Source organism: Pinus tabuliformis, chromosome 5_2 (assembly GCF_031772625.1).
Source record: "Pinus tabuliformis cultivar Carrire ecotype Pingquan chromosome 5_2, CPIR1, whole genome shotgun sequence".
NCBI classification, from domain to species: domain Eukaryota; kingdom Viridiplantae; phylum Streptophyta; class Pinopsida; order Pinales; family Pinaceae; genus Pinus; species Pinus tabuliformis.
Genome location: NC_142306.1, coordinates 697,932,822 through 697,956,726, shown reverse-complemented (window position 1 = coordinate 697,956,726; position 23,905 = coordinate 697,932,822).

The following is a 23,905-nucleotide window of genomic DNA, read 5'->3' as shown; positions in this document are numbered from 1 at the left end:
AGAAGAGGTTGAAAGCTATAGATTTCTAAGGGTAAATGCTGCAGGAATTAGGACTCCCATTTAGAAGCTTGTGAGGAGAGATTGTCATCTTTACTTGTTCTATTTGGAAGTGGGTGAGCTTTGTCAAAGTAGAGGAAGACTCTTGTGGACCCTGGAAGGAGCTTGCACAACACCAAGGCTCAGGTTGTAATGGTTCCTTTTGATTACCTTTAATGCAAATTGGTCCATTATTCTCAATAACTTGTTGTTTATGGGTTATTTCATGTACTCCTTGGTCTATATGTTAAATATGCTTTGTTTTATGTTATAATCAGGTGCTATTTAATTGTTTGACTGTTGGTGATTGCAGGTTTTGGAGAAAAGGAGGAGCTCATCCAGATCAACAAAGCTTGGACTTCTACAACAGCGTTTGGACAAAGGTAAGAACGAAACACTTGATTTCTCATATCATAATGCATGTTTAGAGAAGGATAGCTCCAGTTTGTTTTGTTTGTCATTAGAATGTCTTAGACTTCTAGGAAGGTCGGTTGTGTCCGCACTCTTGACTGATTCCGTGTGACAGCTCTGAAACAAAAAAAATGGACACATCTAGTAAGAAACAAGAAATATCTTCTATGACACATGAAGAAGAGGAAGAAATGCAATATGATATATCAAAATTACGAGATGAAGTGCAACAAATTTCACTCTCACAAAGTGTAACCAAAAATGAATTGGAAGCGATGATGAATGTTAACATGGAGGGTTTAGAATCAAAAATAAAAAGGGACATGGAAGGGTTGAAGGATGGTTTAGAAACAAAAAAGGAAGGGTTGAAGGATGGTTTAAAAGTAGAAATGGAAGCTTTGAAGGAAGGTTTGACTAAGTTTCTACAAGAAATGCTTCCTAGGTGACAAGGTATTTCATGAAACTCATTATGAGAATAAAAGGACTGTTAATTGTGATCTCAGAGACTCTAACTTTGGGTTGAAGACCTGTTGGAATTGTAGTATTGGTATTGATGTCAACATGGTCATGGTTCTAGCTAGCTAGTTGAGTTGACATTGGGATGATTGTGTTGGCATTGATGTCAACGGGATGATGCCACTCATGTTGGTTTGTTTTGGCATGTGTTAGAATTAATGTTGATTAGATGATGGCATTGATGGATATTGATGGTAGCATGATGGTCTTGGAGGAGTTGGCATGTGCATTTATAGACATGTCATGATGGTTTGTTAATGCTACAAGGTAGTTGGAAGGTGCTTCTATAGGTAGAAGATGTTACTATAGGTTGATCATACAGATCTAGATGTGATAGAGATGGTTCATGGCACACTAGTTGAGTTGACAACTAGGTCTTAATTAAGTCTTCAAGTATATGCTTATGAGGATGACTTGTTGTAGTGATCTAATGGCTTTATGATCATGCTAAAAGGTGATGGAGGTCTATCAGAGGTGTTGCGGCTTGTTGTGATATTTTTTGGAGAGAGGAGGACTTGTTGGCACATTTGCCAACCTTGTTTGTTGGTGTTCAAGGTTAATTTGGAAATGACACTTGGGATATATGTTTCAAACACTTGAATATGTGTCAGAGGCTATCTCATAGGTTTAGATGCTTGTACAAGAGCAGGAGAAGATGTCCCAATAGGTTGTAGAGGTTTAGAGCTGAGAGTTTAGTGGTTTCACCTATGCTCTATCCTAGTCGGTCCCTTACAGGATCATGAGAGCAATTGAAAAGTCCCAGCTGCATGGAAATAGGCCTGTGAGAGAGACTATACCTTCTGGTCGAGTTTAGACAGTGTCAAGCATGTGACCAAGGCATTTCACAGGATATTCTCCCATTTCTCGTGTTGTTCAGAAGGAAATTAGATTTGAAAGTCCTAGAGGCTTCCAAAAAAATTGAAAATGGTCATAAATGGTTTGAAAAGGTCCTCTCATGATGTGAATGCATTTAGTGCACAAGTTGTGGTGTTAGTGGATTGATTTGGTATAATTTTTTCACCCTTGATCCTAGCCCCAAGCTCAAATTATACCTACAGGTTTTATATACTTGATCTTGAAGCTATGTGATGATTGATTGTGAGTTGATGATGTATGTATGAGAGTGATAAGGTATCAGAGAAGGAGATTATGCTTTAGACCTTGAGTAGAGCCTACATTCTTCATTATATGAGTGTTAATGACTTAATAGTGAGAATATTTTAAGCATGTTGCAGTATAGATCAAAATTGAAGCTGTTGGAGTAGAATTTGTTTGAGGAAGAGTTTTTATATGATGCTGGAGTATGTGTTGGTGATCCTCTCACACTTGTTTTTTAGGATTTGTTGACACATTTAACACATAGCTCTAGTGTCTCATGTTTTTAGTTCTATTATGCAACCTTATGTCGTTGTGATGGTCTGATTGTATTAAGTTTATTGTGGTCACTTTATTTTCTAGTTCGGAGGGCTTTTTCTTGTGGTGTTTATATTTTACTTGATGATGAGATCTTGCTACTGAGAGAATGTATTCAGAGTTGAATTCTTGTTGAGAATAGTGTCATGGGATTCAGTTTGAAAATACATGAAAGGAGGTATGCATAGTGGTAGAGGAGCAGTGATTTCATGAGAGAGGAGCAACGATAGTGAAGCTTCAACAAAAGGAACAATTTCTCATCCAATGGTGGTTGGATAGTCCAATGTTAGTTGGCGAGGATCGACTAATCGTGGTGGACTTCAGTGGATGGTAGTTCATAGATCTGTAGAGAATGGAGTCTTTCGAGATGAGTAGTAGTATTAAGTCTCCTAGCCGATGTGTGTTGGCATTTTGTGTATGAGGTTGAGTCTCCATGCTGATGGTAGTCAACCAGCTATGTAAAATATCACTTTCTTGATAAAAATAAATTTAGAGAAGAGTAGCAACAACAAGGGTGGTTTTTCTCTCTAAAGGGTTTCCACCAGAAATCTTATGTCTTATGTGTGATGATGTGATTGTGTGCATTGCTTATGGTTTATATTGCTACTTATGGTTTTTAGTTACGTTTATGTGATGCAAATTCTATGATGTTTATTAGTTGTTGGTTAACATATGTGTGATTTAGTAATTGAAGTTTAAATTGGTAAAAACCATATATAAATCACACTACTGATTCACACCTTGCTCTCAGTAGTTCTTAAAGGTTCCTAACAATTGGTATCAAAGTGGGGCTCTTGGTTGCAACCTGATAATTAGACAGTAGATCTAGGGTTTGTTGGCGAAACTTTTTCTATTTTTTGTTTTGTTTTGTTTTTGTTTTTGTTTTTTGTTTTTTGTTTTTTGTTTTTTGTTTTTTGTTTTTTGTTTTTTGTTTTTTTGTTTTTTGTTTTTTGTTTTTCGCTTTTTGCTTTTTGTTTTTTGTTTTTTCGTTTCGTTTTGTTTTGTTTTCTGTTTTTTGTTTTTGTTTTTGTTTTTGTTTTTGTTTTTTTTGTTTTTTTTTTTTTTGTTTTTTTGTTTGTTTGTTTGTTTTTGTTTTTGTTTTCTTGTTTTTCTTTTTTTGTTCTTGTTTTCTTGTTTTTTTGTTTTTTGTTTTTTTGTTGTTGTTGTTGTTGTTGTTGTTGTTTTTTTTTTGTTCATAATGGCTATCCTCACTGATGCAAATTACAAGGTATGGAACCAAAATGTAAAATATCAATTTTTATCTTGTGGATCTAACATTTGGAAAGTATTATGTGAAGTTTGTGGCAAAGATCCAATTGCAGATGAAGTTTTGCAGCAGGATGCACAAGCAAGATGCATAGTCTACAAGAATCTTCATGATGATGATACTGTAGGTTTTAACCCCATACATAAATTACCTGCATATGAATTCTAAAAACAGAAAATAAACAATGGTGAGAGCATAAAACATAAAACTGATATACACTGAGATCTTCCCCTCGATCCCAAAATTGGGACTACCAGATTGATTTTTCATTATATTCCTTTCAATTTTACAATGTATATATATACCTCCTGAAGCATCCATAAAACCCAATCCATTAACCCTAGATTATAACATAACCATAGTTCCTTTGAACGGATCTACAAAATGCCATGGGCAGAAAACCATCATGCCCAAAACCATGTGCGAAAACCACACACAAAACCATAGGTAGGTTTGCCCACCCACTATAGAGTATAAAATAAATTTCCTCAGGGCACTACCCTAGATCTCATAGAGGGGGGCTACTACCCCCTTCAAACCCCCCGATAAGGGGGGGCTTCCACCCCTTGTTGCGCTCGACGCAACGAAGTGGGGGGGTTATCATCCCCTTGCATGTGGAGCTAGTCATGGAAAGAATATAACACACACCCAACATTCTCCCACTTGTTGTTTTATTTCCACGGGGGCCACAGGAGAGATTAGTAATTGGTCTAGCCCTGCAACACCCATTGTTTCTCTACACCAAGAAAAATTCTCAGTGCTCACATAATTTGTCGATGAATTTGTAACATTCTTAAAAGTGTCCACCTTTACTAGTAACACCTTTTTTTCCTCAACCAGATCCCTCACAAAGTGATAGTGAACATTAATGTGCTTTTTCTTTGAATGATGAGCAGGATTCTTTGCCAAAAATATTGCACTTTGGTTGTCACAGTCTATCCTTATAGCTTGTTGTACCAACCCCATACTTGAACACAATATTTGCAACCAAACTGCTTCCTTTCTTGCATGAGTGGCTACCATGTATTCTGCCTCTATAGTTGAAAGTGCTAATAGACTGTCTCTTGCTTATCCAACTGACTACATCTCCAAACAGGTTAAATACATACCCACTTGTTGATCTTCTCTAATCCAAATCTCTAACCCAGCCTGCATCAACAAATCCATGGATGTCCAAAACTCTATCGAATTCTAGTCTTCCTTAGTAGCACATACCATAATCACTAGTGCCACACAAATACCTGAAAACCTACTTCACTGATGTCCAATTCTCCTTTCCTAGTTTTGACATAAACCTGCTCAATACTCCCACTACATGTGCAATGTCTAGTCTAGTACAAACCATTGCATACATCAAGCTATCGACTGCACTTGCATATGGAACACGGGACATGTCCTCTTCCTCTACTTGTGTCTTGGGACATTGTTCAGCAGATAAATTTACACCTGCAAAAATAGGAACCTTCACTGGTTTACTATCCTACATATAAAGCCTCTCCAATATTGTCTCGACATACTTTCGCAGGTTTAACCAGAGCTTCCTCTTTTGCCAGTCCCATTTAATTTCCATGCCCAAAAATATAGTTTGTTGCACCAAGATCTTTCATGTCGAATTTGGAGGACAATTGGGTCTTCAATTCCTAGATAATTTCTTTGTTATTTCCAATCAAAAACATATAATCCATATACAAGACAAAATAAATAACACAGACACCAATTAATTTAAAATACACACAATGATCTACTTTGCTTCTGGTGAAGTCGAGTCCCCATATATATGTATCAAAATTCTGATACCACATCCTTGGTGACTGTTTTAACCCATACAGAGACTTTTTTAACTTGTATACTAGTTCTTTCTTACCCTTCACCACAAAGCCTTCAGGTTTCTTCATGTAGATCTCTTCTTCTAGATCCCTATGAAGAAATGTTGTCTTCACATCTATCTGTTCTACCTTAAAATCAAAAGCAACAACAACAGATAGAAGTAACCTAATAGAAGCTACCTTGGCAACACGAGAAAAAATATCACCAAAATTAATTCCCAGCACTTGGGAATAACCTTTTTCTACCAACCGAGCTTTGTATTTCTCCACCTTGCCTTATGCATTCATCTTCTTCTTAAACACCCTTTTGTTTCCAATGGGTTTCCTTCTAGCTGGCAAATCCACTAGATCCAAAGCCTCATTTTTGTGCAAAGATGCCATTTCATCAACCATGGCCTATTTCCATAGTTTTCCATCCTCTGAATCTACTACCTCCCTAACAGTTGTGGGATCATCATTAGTAATAGGTAAAGAAAAATTTGAATAAAAAGAAGCTGGACTATACCTTTTTGGCTGCCTTCCTTCTCAAACTAATCTTCTCAGAGCTGGAGTTTGTGGCTCTTCATCTTCTGATTCCTCTTCTATAGTAGATTCTGATTCCTTCTCCTTTAGCTCAAACTCTATCTTCTAAGGTTCCTTTGGTAGGACTTCATGTTTAATAACATCTTTCACCTCTTTAAACACCACATCACGATTGTACACAACCTTCCTTGTTTCTGGGTTCCAAAGCTTGTAACCATGTAAACCATCCTTATACCCAATAAAGATGCACCTTTCAGATTTACTATCCAACTTGGTTCTTTTCCCCTTTGGAACATGTACATATGAATCACATCCAAATGCCCTCAGATCTGAAAGAGAGGGTTCCTACGAGTCCATACCTCTTGTGGAGTCTTATCCTCCAATGCTGATGAAGGTGATCTGTTGACCAGGTAACATGTAGTATCCACCGCTTTTGCCTAGAATTCCTGTCCTAACCCGACACCACCGAGCATGCTTTTTTCCTTTTCCATCAACGTCCCATTCATTCTTTTTGCAACTCCATTTTTTTGAGGTGTGTATAGAGTAGTCTTTTTCCATGCTATACCACACTTCTTACAAAACTTTTCAAATTCCTTCTTGCAAAACTCTCCACCATGTTAGAAAATTATATATTACAGAGCAATGGAACACATAGAATATTGCATAATATAAACACATAAAATGCATAAAACCAAAGAGACAAAGATATACGTGGTTCACCCAGTTTGGGCTACATCCACCCTGAACAGCCAGTCCTTCCTTTTTATTATCCAACAAAATGAAGAGACACAACCTACAACAGATCCGCTGTAATATCCTCTATTTTCTCTCACAATCTCACCTCTCTGTTTCTCACTCAGAGAAAAAATACTTCTATTACATAGTCTCAAATACAATGCCCTCATACAAAGAGAGGGGTTGCCTTCTAGGGCAAAAAACCCTAAACGAAACATAAGTTCTACCGTTAGAGCATCTGCCCAATGAACGGCCCAGATTGACTAGAAATTACTATACTTTTACAAGGAAATTTTACATCTGTTTTTAGCTTCGGGGGTGCTGGCCCCGAAACCCCCGTCGAGGGACAGCTGGCCCTCGGACCCCCCAGCCGGGGGGGATCGACCCCCCCAAACCCCCCCAGGGGGGACAAGTGCCCCCCACACCCCCCTACATGGAGGGGTGTACAAACTTCCTGGGGTATAAATCCGGCTGAAACAAAGACCTCTAAATAATCATGCTCCACACCCAACACACCATTATCTGTCCTCAAAACCTTTATCTGCATCTTTGCCTGGTTTTTCACCAGAGCCTTAAATTCTTTAAACTTGTCAAAGACTTCAAATTTCTTCCTAAGGAAATATATCCATGTGTTCCTTGAGAAGTCATCTATAAATGATATATAGTACACAGACTTACCCAGTGATGAAATCGAAACAGGTCCAAACACATCACTGTGCACAAGCTCTAATATTCGTTTTTACCTCTTAGCACCAGAGGGGAAAATCACTCGTTTTTGCTTCCCATATACACAATTTTCACATAAATCAAAATACAGAGAGAAATTAGACAGACCTTCTACCATACCATTACCATGAACTATTCGAAGTCCCTTCTCTCCAATATGTCCAAGCCTTTGATTCCATAGCATGGTCTTTTCTCCAGAGACCACTAGATTTTCTGCTCCACTTTCAGGAACCATAGAACTATTGCACCCATCAATAACAGTGTTACCCTAAAGCTTGTATAGATTTCCAATCTAAACTCCCTAGATCAATACCAGTGCTCCACAAACCATCTTGCAGGTATCTTTCTCGAACCCTATTTTTATACCTGCATCATCCAACTTGCTTACAGAAATCAGATTTCTGGCCAATGTAGGAATATGTAGAACACCCAGAAGTGTTCTAATCCTTCCACCTTGCAACTTCAACTTGAACTTTCCGTGACAAACGGTTATAGCCTTCCTGTCACCCCCTAAGAAGACATCACCACCATCATATTTATCATATTCGAAGAACGACTCCCTATGGGGAATGAAGTGAAAGGATTCACCTTAGTCAATCAACCATGCCTCATGATCTACATGTGTACTTGAATAAGAAGCCAAGTACACATACCCAACTTCATCTAAGGTGTTTTTCACCTCTGTATAAGAAGCATCATCATATCCCCTTCCTTTCTCAAGAACTTTAGATCTACAGTCCTTTTTGAAGTGCCCTTCCTTTTTGAATTTCCAGCCCACCTTTACAGGTTTTCCTGGATATTTAGATCTCCCACTCGAGGATTTAGTTTTTTTTATGTTCTGGGATCCTCCTCGTATAGAGAAGGCATCACCATTTTGGCCCTCCATATTTTTCTATCTCATCTCCTCCGACAACAAGCATGATACTATTTCATCAAACTGCAAGGCAGTCACATTGCTACATATTGCAACAAGTAGACTATCCCACGAATCTACTTGATGCACTTATCTTCATCTGAAATTTTTATATCAACAGATAACAATTGGCTTACCACAGTATTAAAGGTGTTCAGATGCTCTGTCACCAAGTATCCATCCTTCATCCTCAAGACATACAACATTCTCCGTAGGAACAGTTTATTCACTAGAGACTTAGATTGGTACAAAGTCCCTAACTTGTCCCACAAAGCCTTCACTGAAGCTTCCCCTAATACATTCAACAATATTGAATCTATGATACATAACCATATTGTGCTCTTTCCTTTTTGATCCAACTTTGCTTAGTCTTCAACTAACATTGTCGTTGATTTAGTACCTCGATCTACTACGATCCACTAATCTTTATCCACCAGCAGATCCTCCATCTTGAGTTTCCAAAACTCAAAACTCTAACCATTAAATTTCTTGATCTCTATCTTTCCATTGTTCACCATCATATTTCACCACAAGAATCGATCTTGCATATCTCCTGTTGAACACAGTTTACCACAGGCTCGAGCAAAACCCCTCAGTAGCAAAGGCGTCCCCTTGAAGCTAAAACAAGTCGGATACCAAATGTAGGTTTTAACCCTGTATAGAAATTACTTGCACACCAATTCTAAAAATAGAAAATAAACAATGGCAAGAGCATAAAACATAAAACAAATATACACAGAGATTTTCCCCTGGATCCCAAAACCAGGACTACCAGATTGATTTTTCATTATATTACTTTCAATGTTACAATACATATATGTACATGTCGAAGCATCCATAAACCCCATTCTATTAACCCAGGATTAGAACATAATCTTAGTTCCCTTGATTAGATCTAAAAAATACTATGGGTAGAAAACCATCATGCCCAAAACCATGTGTGAAAGCCATGTACAAAACCATAGGTAGGTCTACCCAACTAATATAGGGTCCAAAAAAAATTCCCTAGGGCGCTGCCCCAAACCCTGTAGAGGGGGGATACCGCCCCCCCTCAAAACCCCAACAGGGGGGACTGCCAACCTCCCTATGACCCCCCTACTTCACCCAGCACAACAAACAAGGGGAGTTATTGCCCCCTGTGACCCCCCAACATGTGGGGCTAGTTGAGAAAATAATATAACACACACCCAATATATACAAAGAGAATAGTAGGTTTGAAACACACCAAAGATATGTGGGACAAGCTAGAATCCATTTTTGGAGATGGTACTAGCAACAAAATTGAAAACAGGAAGAAGTGAAACAAGAAGAAGAATAAGCAAAGGAATGAGAAGAAGGGCTTTCAAGATCATGAATCTCAACCACAAGTGTCTCAATCTTCTAGTGCACATGATTCAATGGATGATGAGAAGAAATAAGAAAATCATGAACCCAAAGGTATAAACATTAATGATTTTCATTTGAGTTATAATTTTGATGATTTAGATTTATATCATGCTGGAGCACATAATGAAGATGAGAATATTATTAAGGGTGTTAGAGATGAGATTTCTAGAATAACAACTGTATGCAAGGATCAAGAAAATTTTTTGCATATTTTTTATGATAAGGAGGCAAAGCTCAAGGAAGATATTGTGAGCTTAAAAGTTAAATTGGTAGAAGCAGAAAAATTTGAAGAAGGTATGAGGAAGCAGTACAAAATAAGGAAGATGAGTGTGAAAGATTAGATGCAGAAGTGATTTCCTGGAGAAAATAGTGGAAGATGGGGAAGAGTATCGTGGCCTTGGATAATTTGCTTCAGATCCAAAGATCGCCATTGGATAAATATGGTTTTTGATTTCAAAAGGGTCAATATAGTTTTCATGTAGGCAAAAATAACAAAGAATAACCCAAGAAATCTGTAGCAAACAATACCAGCAGAAAAAGTGAGATCCAAGGAAACAAGAAGAAGATCCAAAAAACAGTTAATAAAAAAAAAAGCAAAACCAACAGTTGATCAAGCAACACAACCAACAACATAAAAGAAAATTTCAAGGAGCTTCTACATTCAGAATATATTTTTCTCCTAGACATAATCGTGGTAACTTCTTTAGATTTCAATGGAAGGAAAGTAATTTTATTCCTTTGATGCATGAGCTACAATTCCACAACTGTCACAAGTTTGGGCATGCTGCAGCTATTTTTTGGAGCATAATGTATAGTCCACATCAATAGAGATTCTAGCAAGATCAACAGCCAAGGAGAATGGAAAACATGTATACTTGTGTTTTTTATGGTTATTGAATACTCATGTCACTTGTTTGGCCATAAGGAATTAGATTGCAGGTCTAATTGTTGGAGGAGAGACACATTTCATGTAAGGTTTAGATCTGGCATGATCAAAAGAAGAATTGACCCTCTTGGCCATGTGAAGTGATATATTTTCCATAGATTTGACCATATGGAAAGATATTATTTGATGCCTTAATACTCAAGGAAAATCCGTCAAAAGAAACAAAAACCAAGAGTATCTAACACAAAACCACTAAAGGAAGAGCATAAGAAATTGAAGCAAGATAAGAAGAAGATCAAAGACATGAATAAGTAGCCCAAGACCATGTGGAAGAAAAAGGAGTAGTAGCTCTTCAACTAGTGAAGAGAATTCCCTCCTATAGTCCATGGTTATTCCATGCATATTCATTGACTGCAGAATTTATGAGAGGTGCACAACCTCAGGGGGAGCATATGATAGAGTTTACAACATCATATTATGAGTTCTTTTCAACCTCATGCACATTCAGGTCCACCGGATTAGTCTATCTCTTGGTGGCATATTGAGCTCAGGGGGAGATATGAATGATATTGAGATTTATGATTTATTTCCTTATCTTTCATTCTTTTTCTCTCATGTGATTATAGAAAATTTATGTGTCCTTCACGAGTAGAAAAATGTGCACAATTTCAACCATATATATATTTTTTGGTTTCCACTAACAATTAGTTGAAAATATGTGTAGCCATGCATAGATTGTGATCATGACTCCAGGATGTATTGAGATTACTTGTGACATGGACTAACCATGTATAGGATCTTATATGGTGATTACTGCAACCATGATGTTTTCATTGGTTCATCAATATGTGTTAGTTAAGAGTTTAGTCAATAGTTGTTGAGTCATCATTATGACAGGCGTGTTTTGGAGGAGTCTTATGGAGTCATATTGTAGCCACATGTATGGGATAATAATGATGTAATAGTCGTGATGTATTATATTTTTGAGTCTTTGGTACATAGGAGATGATCATAGGAGCTATGTATTTCATTGAAGATCTATGTATAGTGCTCATGGGTCATGAGTCGTGAGGTCATATGAGATCATGTATGAGGTCTTGTATCACTGCTACAACCATAAATGTATCCTTGTATATGTCACTTGAGTAATGGTAATGTGGACTCTCATTCCATATGGTGCTTATATTGGTCAAAGAAAGCATTGTTTGTAGCGGAAGTGGTCATTTCAACTCAACAATTGGTATCTCTATAGCTTGGAGATAGCATGTGTTCAGGGGGAGAATTATTTTATCTTATTCATTTAAACCATACATTGTTGTAATTATGATCCATTTGGGGGTCTTCATGCTATGCCTCATACTATGCTATGACAGTTGTGATTTTGGCCTCATGTGATGAGATGATTTGGTAGTTGTTGCTATTAAGTTATGGGGGATATTGTGTGTGGTTGCCTCATATGATGTTGGTATGGGGAGGTGTTGGTTGGTGCATTATGTGCATATTGTTGCATGTATTGATGTTTCTCATAGTTTCTATTATATTATGTTGCATATGTTGATAATGGTTGAATTATGTTGGCTGATGTTGCTTACTGCTAGTAGTTGTTGGTTAGAATTTTTCTCTAGATGTTGATTGGATATATATATATATATATATATATATATATATATATATATATATATATATATATATATATATATATATATGTATTGCTTGTTGCTTATATGGAGGCATGTATGATCTTTGATGCATTATATTTCAGCCATGTAGAGATGTATTGCTTCAGTTCTTATGCTTTAGTTCTTGCTGCCTATTCATATGGAGTTGACCCTTTGCCATTGATGTCAAAAGGGGATAGAATTTGGCCGGATAGAGATAAAACTCAGAGTTGAAGTTTTAGTGGAGACCAACTTCACATGTTGTTGAGGTTGACATAAATTGCAAAGGGGAGTTTGTTGGCATTGTAGTATTGGCATTTATGTAAAAATGTTCATGGTTCCAACTAGCAGTTGATTTTACATTGGGATGATTGTGTTGGCATTGATGTCAATAATATGATGCCACTCATGTTGGTTTGTTTTGGCATGTGTTGGAATTGATGTTAATCAGACATGGCATTGATGGAGCTTGATAGTAGCATGATGGTCTTGGAGGAGTTGGCATGTTCATTGATAAACATGTCATGATGGTTTGTTAATGCTACAAGATAGTTGGATGGTATTGCTATAGGTAGAGGATGTTGCTATAGGTTGATCATACAGATCTACATGTGGTAGAGATGGTTAATGTCACAATAGTTGAGTTTTCAACTAGGTATTCATGTCTATGCTTATGAGGATGAATTTTTGTAGTGATGTGATGGCTTGATGATAGTGCTACAGAGGTGTTGTAGGTCTCTCAGAGGTGTTGTAGCTTGTTGTGATATTTGCTGGAGAGTGGAGGAATTGTTGGCACACTTTCCAACCTTGTTTGTTGGCCTTCAAGGTCAATTTGGCAGCGACAGTTGGGAGACATGTTTGATCCACTTATAGATATTTCAGAGGTTGTGTCAAAGGTTTGGATTCTTGTACAGGAGCTGGAGAAGATGTCCCAACATGTGGCATAGGTTCAAAGTTGAGAGTTTAGTATTTTCACATATGCTTTACCCTAGTTGCTCCCTTATAGGCTCATAAGAGTGATTGAAAAGTCCCAGTAGCATGGAGATAGGCCTGTGAGAGTGACTATACCTTTATTAAGCACGCAACCAAGGAATTTCACAGGATTTTCTCCTCATCTCTCACACTGTTTGAAAGGAAATTAGATTGGAAATTCCTAGAGGCTTCCAGAAAAAAAGTGAAAAGGTCATAAATGGTTTTAAAAATTCCTTTCATGATGTGAATTCATTTATTTCATAGGTTGTAGTGTTAGTGGATTGATTTGGTCCAATTTTTGCACCCTTGATCCTAACCCAAGCTCATTTTTTCCCTACAAATTTTATATACTTGATCTTGAAGCTATGTGATGATTGATTGCGAGTTGATGATGTATGTATGAGAGTGAGAAGGTATCAAAGAAGGAGATTATGATTCAAACCTTGAGTAGATCCGAAATGCTTCAGTCTGTGAGTGTTAATGACTGAATAGTGAGAAAATATGAAGCTTGTTGCAGTATAGATCAAAATCGAAGTTGTTGGAGTATAATTTGTTTGAGGAAGAGTTTTTTTATGCTACTAGAGTATATATTGGTGATCCTCTCACACATGTTTTGCAGAAGCTGCTGATACATCTAGCACATATACATAGTGTCTCATGTTGTTAGCTGTATTATGCAACATTATATTGTGATGAGGGTATGATTGTATTCAGTTTATTTTGGCCACTATATTTGCTAGTCTAGAGGGTTTTTTTCTTGTGGTGTTTATATTTTACTTGATGATGAGATATTGCTACTGAGAGCATGTATATAGAGTTGAATTCTAGTTGAGCATAGTGTTAGTATGAAATTTCTTAGAAGGTGTACCAAAAACAGTTCTCTTATCACTGGTGACAAGTGACCCTAAAATCAATTTGTGGTTTCTTATGTTTCAGATCTACAATAGTAAAACTAGAAAAACCTACAATAAAAATATATATGCAATCTAAAATAGCAAACAACAATAGAAATCCAATGTAATAAGCCAATATGGAAAGAATTTTAAATGAATAATAATCTTTATTTATAACACTTGGTGAAGGAGATCTATAAAAGGGTCTGCAAATCCCACTCTGCAGGCTGGTCCTTTGATGTCCTTGATGCTTCAGTGCTTGATTATCTCTCTCAATGTGTGAAAAAACCCAAAATAGCATGTAGAACTCAAGTGGGAGCTCAAATGGAAGAAGACGATAGTGGTGACGATGATAATGATGATAATGATCATGGTGAAGAATGAATGGAAAGCCATCTTATTTATAACAAAGTATTGGGTTTATCTTGAAAATGGAAAATAATAAAATAATATTGACCAAATCAAGATCTAACCGTTAGGAATCCTTTATTATATTTTTTGGAGAAGGAAAAGATATTTAAAATGGTCAAATATCTTTATTTAGAAATAATAAAAAAATAAAATGATTTATTAATTATTTCGTGAGGATTAAGAATGGAGTGAAATTGAAATAATTATTAGATAGTGATTTAACAATTATTCCAATTATAGAATTAAGGAATAATAAATAAATGGTGATTAATTTAATTATTCTTACATGATTTAGTTAAATGTGACAAGGAATGATTATCAAATAATGATTTAATAATTATTCCTAGAGAAAATTAAATAAATAATGATTTATTCAATTATTCTCATGGGGTTTTTAAATTTTAATCAGAAATAATTTAATAAAAATGGTTTACTAAATTATTTCCCATGGTGAAAGTGACTTTATTATGGCAAAATTAATACTACATGGTGTATTTCGATCCACCTAGTTAGAAATGGCTAGGTGATCATTTTTTGGTGATAACAGATTGCCCCCCAACGTATGAGTGTTAGGAGAAAATTGTATGACCGAAATATGTTGTAGGTTATACTTCCATGAGACACCAAAGGAGAGTCTCAGAGAGAGAGAGAGAGAGCTGAAGCAATGTAAGGAAGGACAAAACTAGAGGGGGCAAGGCCTACTAAACTGATATAAGTCTTATTTTATTTTGGATTACATGATCCCAAATGAGGTGGGGGAGGAATACCCATACCCGTCGAGATAACTTAGTACAAAGAATAATGGTGAGCCCAACAATGTGGGAATGAGATACATAGTACATGACACATGATATGTTGGCATGATTGGGCCATAAATTAATACAATGGATCTCATATACATAAGGTGCCTAGAAAAATAGAGACCAGGATTGTATATAATAACATCTAAGTGCATGAGACGTAATCCCCCTTAAGCTGACATGGTGGGGGGTGCGGGGAGGGGGTCAGAGGATCACAAACAAAGAAGCCATGTTGAATAAGAAGGGGCTCTCAAGATCTGAATGAATCAACTGAAGGAGACATGCATGTTGTGGGCACTGCAAGCGATTGAAACCAAACCCATCAAATCTGTGGAACTGCATCTGAGGCTGGATCAATATCTACGAACATCCAGGAATGTGGGGGGCTACCTGAATGGCCACCCCCTCATGAGGTCTAGAACATCTCACACACACTCGAGAATCATTGGTACAATTGTCTAGATCACCAAACCATCAAGAGTATGGTTCTCAATTGTGTCATAATGAGCTGGCATCGAGCACGTGAGAAACAACCAAGTCAAAGGGAAATGATGTTTTCCTTTTCTTGATCCAAGGCATCGAAAAAAGATGAAGGATGGAACTAAGGTACACCGCCCTTTATACCACACTTATGGAATAAATGTGCTGAAGTTGATAGAAGAGGGCTTGCCATAGTTAAGGGCATGAGGAATCCTTAAAAAGGGCAAGAGGGATCGTAGTAAAGTGACTGATGGAATGGCATGAGGGATAATAATGAAAGGAAACAAGATGAGTTGTGTACTGAAGACTTCCCTTGTTAGAGCATAATATGCATGGTTGACCTGGAAGTGACTGACTCAATTCCTGAGGGGATGGCCATTTATTGAGGCTTAAAGATGGAGCAGTGCAGCTGGAGGCCAAATATGAGCATGATGGGATAAATGCAACACAAAGATGTATGGAGCACTGTAACAGGACTCAGACGGAATCAAAACAGACTCTGTAGAAATAAGGGTGACTCGATGATTCTACCACATGGGGAGGCCTGGAGGGGATGATAAAAACATGAGTAAATAATGGTTACTCATGACGAAAATTCACACATGAGTCAACCAGTTCACAAGTAAAGTCGTACCAGAGTATAGGTCGCTCAAATGAAGAAATTTGATTTTAATATGCGGCAAAGTGGGACCTCATGGAAAAAATAGCTTCCTAGTGAAGTTTCACATTACCAAAAATAAAGGGAGACCCATTAAAGAACTCAGTGAGAGCTTTCCTATGGTGCTGATGGTTCGTCAAATCGAGCTACGGTTTGGTCGCAATGGGTGACAAAAAAAAAGGGGGTTTTGGCTTCTTTCCCCAAATCCAATTCATTTTCAGAGTGAGCTATTGGAGAATTTGGAGAGGATGAGAAGGCCCTAAATCTTGTGGATATAGTACTAGACAAAATGACTGTTAGAATCAGGATCTACAAGTTGGAGGTAAGTGGCCAAACCTTACTCATCAATTTTGGAGGATTAGATTTTTCATATTAGGGCTTCATCTTGTTGGGGGAAATACCTACTCTTACTCATGGTTGGAGTGCACTTTTTGGACCCTGTTTTTCATTCAGGAATGTATAAATTGGGCTAATAAATGTGTCTAGTGCATTTTTAAGGGAAAATACTGCATTTTGGTCTTAGAGGAAAAGCAAGATAGGGGGTCTCTATTGAGCTGAAACATTGAACCAACGATGTGTGCCTTTGACCCTAAACTAAAAAAACATAATGGTATGTTGCAGGTATGGAAGAGATATAAGTGTCATGGTGAGAATTGGATTTGGAAACTCTTCATGTTGGGTTCAAGGGAACCAAGCAGTAAGAGGGGTTTTGGCATGGTATGGGGTGTTGAAGTTCTTGGAGAACCCATTGATGAGGGTTGGTGAGCCCTTGCTATCAAGGATTGTGAGCTATTGGGACCCATATTAGGAGGAATTTGTAGTACAGGGGCACATGATTGAGATCACTATCCAAGACATATACTTTCTGGAAGGATTTTCCCCCCTGGGGGTGGTGGGGGAGATACATCCAATCTTGCCTTGTGGGAGGCATACAAAGGATTTTGTGGATTGTCAATGTGCACCAGGTGTTCATGCAAAGGGAACAACCATCCAAATTAGTGACTTAAAGAGGCTTGAGACACGGGCTATAGCCACAACAGTGTTGCAGATCTTGGGTAGGCATGCCTTTCATGACATCACTGGGGGGCAGATGATGCTTGTGGAGAGTATATTGGCAAGGATGTACTATGGGTGGGCCCATATGATGTTTTCATGATTGAAACAAAAGTTGACACTATGCAGGTGAAGGACCAATGATAACTGTTCATTCGGGATAATTTTGTGTCCATCTTCTTTGAGAAGAACTTAACCATCCGACCACATGTATAGATCCATGATGGCGGCCCACAAGAGCCCAAGATGTGTTGTTGGGGGCAACTACTACAATGAGGTGGAGTTGGACGGGTATTCTAACCTGAGTTCTTTACACATTGGGACAATATGCCACTATATATAGATGACTATCCATATATTGGAATGAACTATTAGGGAGATCTGAAATTACCACTTCCGCCGGGATGAGCATGAGGTCCAAATGGTAAGTGAAAGTTGTTATATATTTGATGCATTTAAAGTTTAATAAATATGTGTGTATGGTACTGATTTATAAACTTGTGGTATGCAGATATAGCACCGGTGAGGCCGACGAGATATATAGGATGAGCCACAGTGCCTGGGGTTATAGATCAGGGTGGTTCAACATCACAACAGAGATCAAGTGGTGATGCTCTACTAGGGGATATCCTCCATAGGTTCTATGTGCTACTGAATGGGGTGACACAACATGAATGGCATGAGTTAGAAGATCGGTATACAAATGAGTGCACTAGTCTTCTCTTGGAATGACGGGGTATCATGAGGCACATAGCTATGGCCATTCAGGTTGTTCAATACTTATCAGATGGTGGGATGGAGCCATTGAATCGGGAGCCTCTAGACGATAGTGATTAGGCATAGGGATACGTGGGTCCCCATTTTTGTTTTGTTGTAACATGTGATGAGCCTATAGGATGTATTTAGAGCAGTAGACTCCAAACACTATATGTTGGACATTATGATACATAATATGGTTATGCATATTTTGTGACGATTGTGGTTCACCATTTGTTTATGCTATGGATTTTTTATTGTATATAAATCTGATAAATTCCAATCCAGAATGTTATTTTCAATGGCATCTACATAGCGATTTTGGGCTCTAGGAACATCACTGAATGTAATGGATTCAAATTCCCATGCCAAAAGCTTAACTCGTAGATATTTTCTAGCTAGGGCAGGATTACACACATGATAAATGTCATTCAATTGCATGAAAAGTAGCAAGGAATCAAAACAAACATGAAGGTGAAGGATTCGACAATCAAGGGCATCGACTAACAAAAGTATCACAACATCATATTTGGCCTGACTATGGGTGGGAGATCCAATGTAGACATCATTGGAGTGGACTAATGAATGGAGGGATCAAGTCAGGGCATTTCAAATAAGACTCAGTGAAAACATCATGAAATTTTTTGAATAACTTAGTGTAAGCATCAATTTCTTTCGAGGTGCATTGTGCCCCCAAGATATTATTTTCCTCGATCCCTGGTTTATCAAAATGTTGATTTTGATATTGGGAGAGATGTTAGCCATATTTCCTTCTTCAAAATCATATGGTGCAAGAATGATATTTTTAAACCAATTTACTTCACCATGAATAAAGTCTTTAGACTCCACAACATCTTGGTCATTGGTTTGCTGTGGAAGGAAGTATGCACAATGGTGCATATCATCCCAAGGATAATCAGGGGTGGTCATGGCTTCCATGATGCCTTCATCAGAATGGAACATTGGGGGGGACTGGAGCAAGAGAGACCACATGATGAAGAGGAGCTAGCTAAGTCATATCCATTAGAGACAAGGTTCGCATAAGCATGATAAATGTTGGGAAACATATGACTAGTAGATGTGACACCTACCGATGTTGAGACAAAAGTGTTCGTCAAAGAAGGTTCAACAAAATCAAAAAAGGATACATCAAGAGAGTCCCAATATATTGATCCCATGTATGATGACAGGTATAGAATAGCAGTGGTACTATTTGTCATCTCGTCATCTTGACATCAGCTGGAGGGATTAGGATGGGTGGTTGAGAGACCTCCTTCTCTGGCATAGGAGTGGGACCAAAACCCAGAAGTAGAGGAGATGTGGAATCACTATGAGAAACCTATAATTAGAGAAGCACTTGAAGTGTATCATGAAAGTATTCGAGACATGGACAGTGATCAGAATAATAGCCATAATTATCACACAAAGAATAGGGGTGATTCATGCATAATTATATGTTCTTCTTAGCTGACTCATGTAAGGTGACATGGACCTTAGCAATGTTAGAATCAGGAAAGGTACCAGAGATCACATTCTTTATATGAGGGATTTCAAGATAGTTATTAGTGGCATGACCAACAACATCACAAAAAGCACATGGAGGAGTAGGCTTTGGCGGCTTAGGAGGGATTGGAGTTTATTGGAGTGCCTTCTCTTTGGTTCCCTTTTTATGGGATTCCCCCCCCTCACTAGATGCTTTCGCAACAGGAGTAGGTTACTATTGAGGTTGCTAAGGAACTGAAGAAAAAGAAGGGTTAGGAACGATAGGTTGAACAGGAGTCAAAGTTGTGTAAGGTTTGAGTTGATCAGGGGGAGTGTTTGTGGGAGGATCAATGTACTAGATTGGGATCCCCAAGGTAATGCTAAGTAAACGAAAAGTAGCCATGACAGGTGTAGAATAAAATCTAGTGGGCGGAAATAAGAATGGTATCTGGCGAGAAGAGTAATGACCTGGGGGAACTGCTCCGATATGGTTAAGACTTGGGGGAATGGTTATAGGCTGAAAAGGACTAGAAGAGATACTAGTACAAGGAAGAGGACCTTCAGGAGTAATACGTGAAGGCTGGGTTGATTTGGGAACAAAATGTTGCGAAGGTGCTCACAGAGTTTGAAGACATACCAAACCGCTTGTGAGCAACCCATGACGCTAGAATCATGCAAACATTAGATGTGATAGGCTCAAAAGGAGAATGCAGTGGACCATAATAAGCACCAAGAAAGGTGGGATCTTTGTAGGCTCTATAAGTGACATTGGTGAGGGACGAGATAGTCTTATGTCTAGTCATCAATGAGATAGTGGACTAAGGTGAAGTCTGAGACTTAGGATCATAGTACGTAAGTTGATCAATAGTGATGATCATTCCATTATCAGGGAAGCACATCTTACAGAAAACCATAGATGTGAAAGCTGACATATCATAGGTGTAATTATGACCTAAGAGGATGTTATAATCTAATAGGGAATCAATGACATCGATGTCAATTGAGATAGTCTTACCAGAAATAGTGATAAGATAGTTGCGATATAAGTCAAGGGGATAAGAGGGATGATCGTCCCAAGCACGGAGAGTGATGGTGGAAGGGGGCCGGTCAGGTGAACCAAGTTTCTTTGAAACACTAGCTTCCATCACATAGGTGGAGTCACCTTCATCTATGATACGTCGGTGAACAATGTAATTTCTTATGGAGACTAGTATTTGAAATGCAACATATGAAGGAAAGGGGGGATGTTCCGATTTATCAACGTCAAAGACAATCATGTAGTCATTAGAAGGATCCACAACACCCAAAGCAGAGAGTAGAGATTTCTGTTGGGATGGACACATCTAGAAGAATTCTAGCATTAACATGGTAATAGGAGACTACACCAAGCCATCTATTGTGTTATAGGTATGGGCGACTTTAGTAGAAGCAACGTTTCGATGTAATGGGCCTTTGTGGATCTTGGGGATAACCTCTACCTTAGGTGGAGGGATCTATAAGGTACCTTTTGATGATGATAGAGGATCGGTGGAAAATTGGGGTTGGGACTCAGTCACTGACTTAGCAGGTGGCTTATCATATTGGCACAATTAAGTCTGAAGGTTGACTTGTTCGGTGTTGGATTCGTCAGAATTCATCATAAGAATCTGATAATCATTGTGATCGGATGGTAGGGCTTTGGGAGCTACATGACTTTGTGTAGGTTGAGCAATGAGATATCCTTGGTGAGGAAAATGTTTGGTAAGAACATCCGGTTGAGATGAAGCAAGAGGAGGAGGAGGAGCTATGGGTTGTTTTCCTCTAGAAGTAGCTTCTTGAGCTACCCATGCTTGATGCATATGAGGTAAAAGGGGACAATCATGAGTATAATTCCCATATATATTGCAATAGGTGCAAGATTTGTACCTATGAAGAGCCTTTTTCTTCTTCTGATGTTCGCCATGTTGTTGGGTTGTGGGATTAAGCCGGTTTCCCTGAGGTGCATTAAGTGGTGGACCCTTGTTACACTGATTACTTTGATATTATTCATTCTAGTTACCTTTCCCCTTATTCCATTGCTTGGGGTTGTGGGCATTGGTTGCTCTCTGCTGGGCATACACTTGATCTTTTGGGGGAGTTTGTTGTTGTGGTAGAGGTGGAGGAGGCATGGGGGGTTGGGGCGCTGGTGTCGTTGAGCTTGGAGTGCTAGGTAGTGCATACACATAGTAAGGATATGGGGAAAAATTAGGATAGACAGGTGGAGCAAAAATTGGCCCTAACATCTGCTGATGCGAATGGGGATATCCATATGACGTGTTTGGCCTTGGATAAGAGTTTCTATGTGAAATATTAGGGGGTGGATAGGTCTAAGAGGAATTGGTCCCCCCTAGGGTTGACCATAACTCATCAGAGGTGGAGAATATGGTTGAAGTTGAGGGTGTGAAATGGATCCAATGATACCATCAGTGGCCTAAGATGCCTCGGGTTCATTAGTAGTGCCAGGCCAAGGAAGATCTAGAATGACAATATAAACATATAATGGCTGGGCGGAGATCAAGTCAAATTTCAAGGCTACTTGGAGCACATCTTCCTCAAATTGAGGGAAGTGAGAAGCGACATCTTTATCAATGGAGGGCAAAAGGGATCTAAGGAACCAATCCATATAGGCATGAGCTTCGAATTCAGGATCTTTACATGTGCTCCTACTTCTATGACATTCCTTAATATGGTCAGATATGTGAGTGGAAGAAGTTTGACTAAAAGAAGTCAATAGTTCGGTACCATTGTTATAATGGATAGGTAACTAGAAATGGGCTAGAAAAGATTTGGAAAGAGTTGCAAAAGTGGAATGAGTGGCTCTAGCTTCATCGACATACACTTAGTAATAGATCCAGTAAGAGTGTGTTAGAAAAGGCCAAGATGGATGGAGTCTTTAGTGATAGAATTGGATTTACACCACATATGGAATGAGAAAACATGATTCGTGGGATCTTCTCCAGGATTACATTCAAACTTGGGGATGTCAGAAGGAAGATTTGTTAGAAAATTATATATTACAGTGCAATGGAACACATAAAATATTGTAGAAATATAAACACAGAAAACGCATAAAACAAGAAAGACACAGATATAAGTGGTTCACCCAGTTTGGGCTACATCCACGGAGAAATAGCTAATCCTTCCTTTTATATTATCAAACAAACTGAATAGATACAACCTACAATAGATCTGCTGTAATTCCCTCTTCACTCTCAATCTCCTCTCTCTTCCTCAGTCAGAATATAGATCTACCTAGATGCAATACAATTCCCTCATATATAGTGAGGGGTTTCCTTCTAGGGAAAAAAAACCTAAATTAAACATAACTTATACCATCAAATCTCCACCTAATGAATGACCCAGATTGACTACGAAATTACAACATTTTATTTTACATCTATTTTTAGCTTTGGGGGCACTGCGCTCCCAAAGGTCGCAGCCACCCCCACCTGGACCCCTCTACAGTGAATATTTTACGGGCGGTGTTGCTTCCCCATTATGAACTGGGGTCCAATGCGACAATACCTTTGAATACAAAAGATAATCAGGCTCCACACCCAACAAGATTGGTAAGCATAGCTGTCTAATCAATCATTGAGAAGAGGGTCGTTGAAGACCTAGCTAAATTTAGGGAAACTCAAACCAACCATAAAAGGAAGCAATGGAGTAGGATTTACCATATCGGTAGAGGTTCCACTCATGGGGTTACCCTGCTTAGTACCTAGGTTACCACCGTGGTTTCCAACACCTGCATTGGTTATTGACATGGTGACAATAAATGGCTGATAAGAAGTAGAATCCAAGGAAGAACTAGAAGAATCGGTAGAACTAGAGTCAGAATGAGGACTGAACAAAGGACTAGGAGGATGAGTTCTAACTCGATGGGGAGGAGTAATATGTATGAACATAAACTGAGGGTGAAGGCCTCTAATTCTCTGTGAAAAACACCTAGGGGGTGTAATGATATCAAGACAATGATGACTCTAAGGACTAAAGGGTGATGATAGGAGAAAAAGAGCAACAAACAACAAGCAAACACCTAGTGCAGTGGTGCCAAGTGTAAACTAACTATATTAATGATGCTACT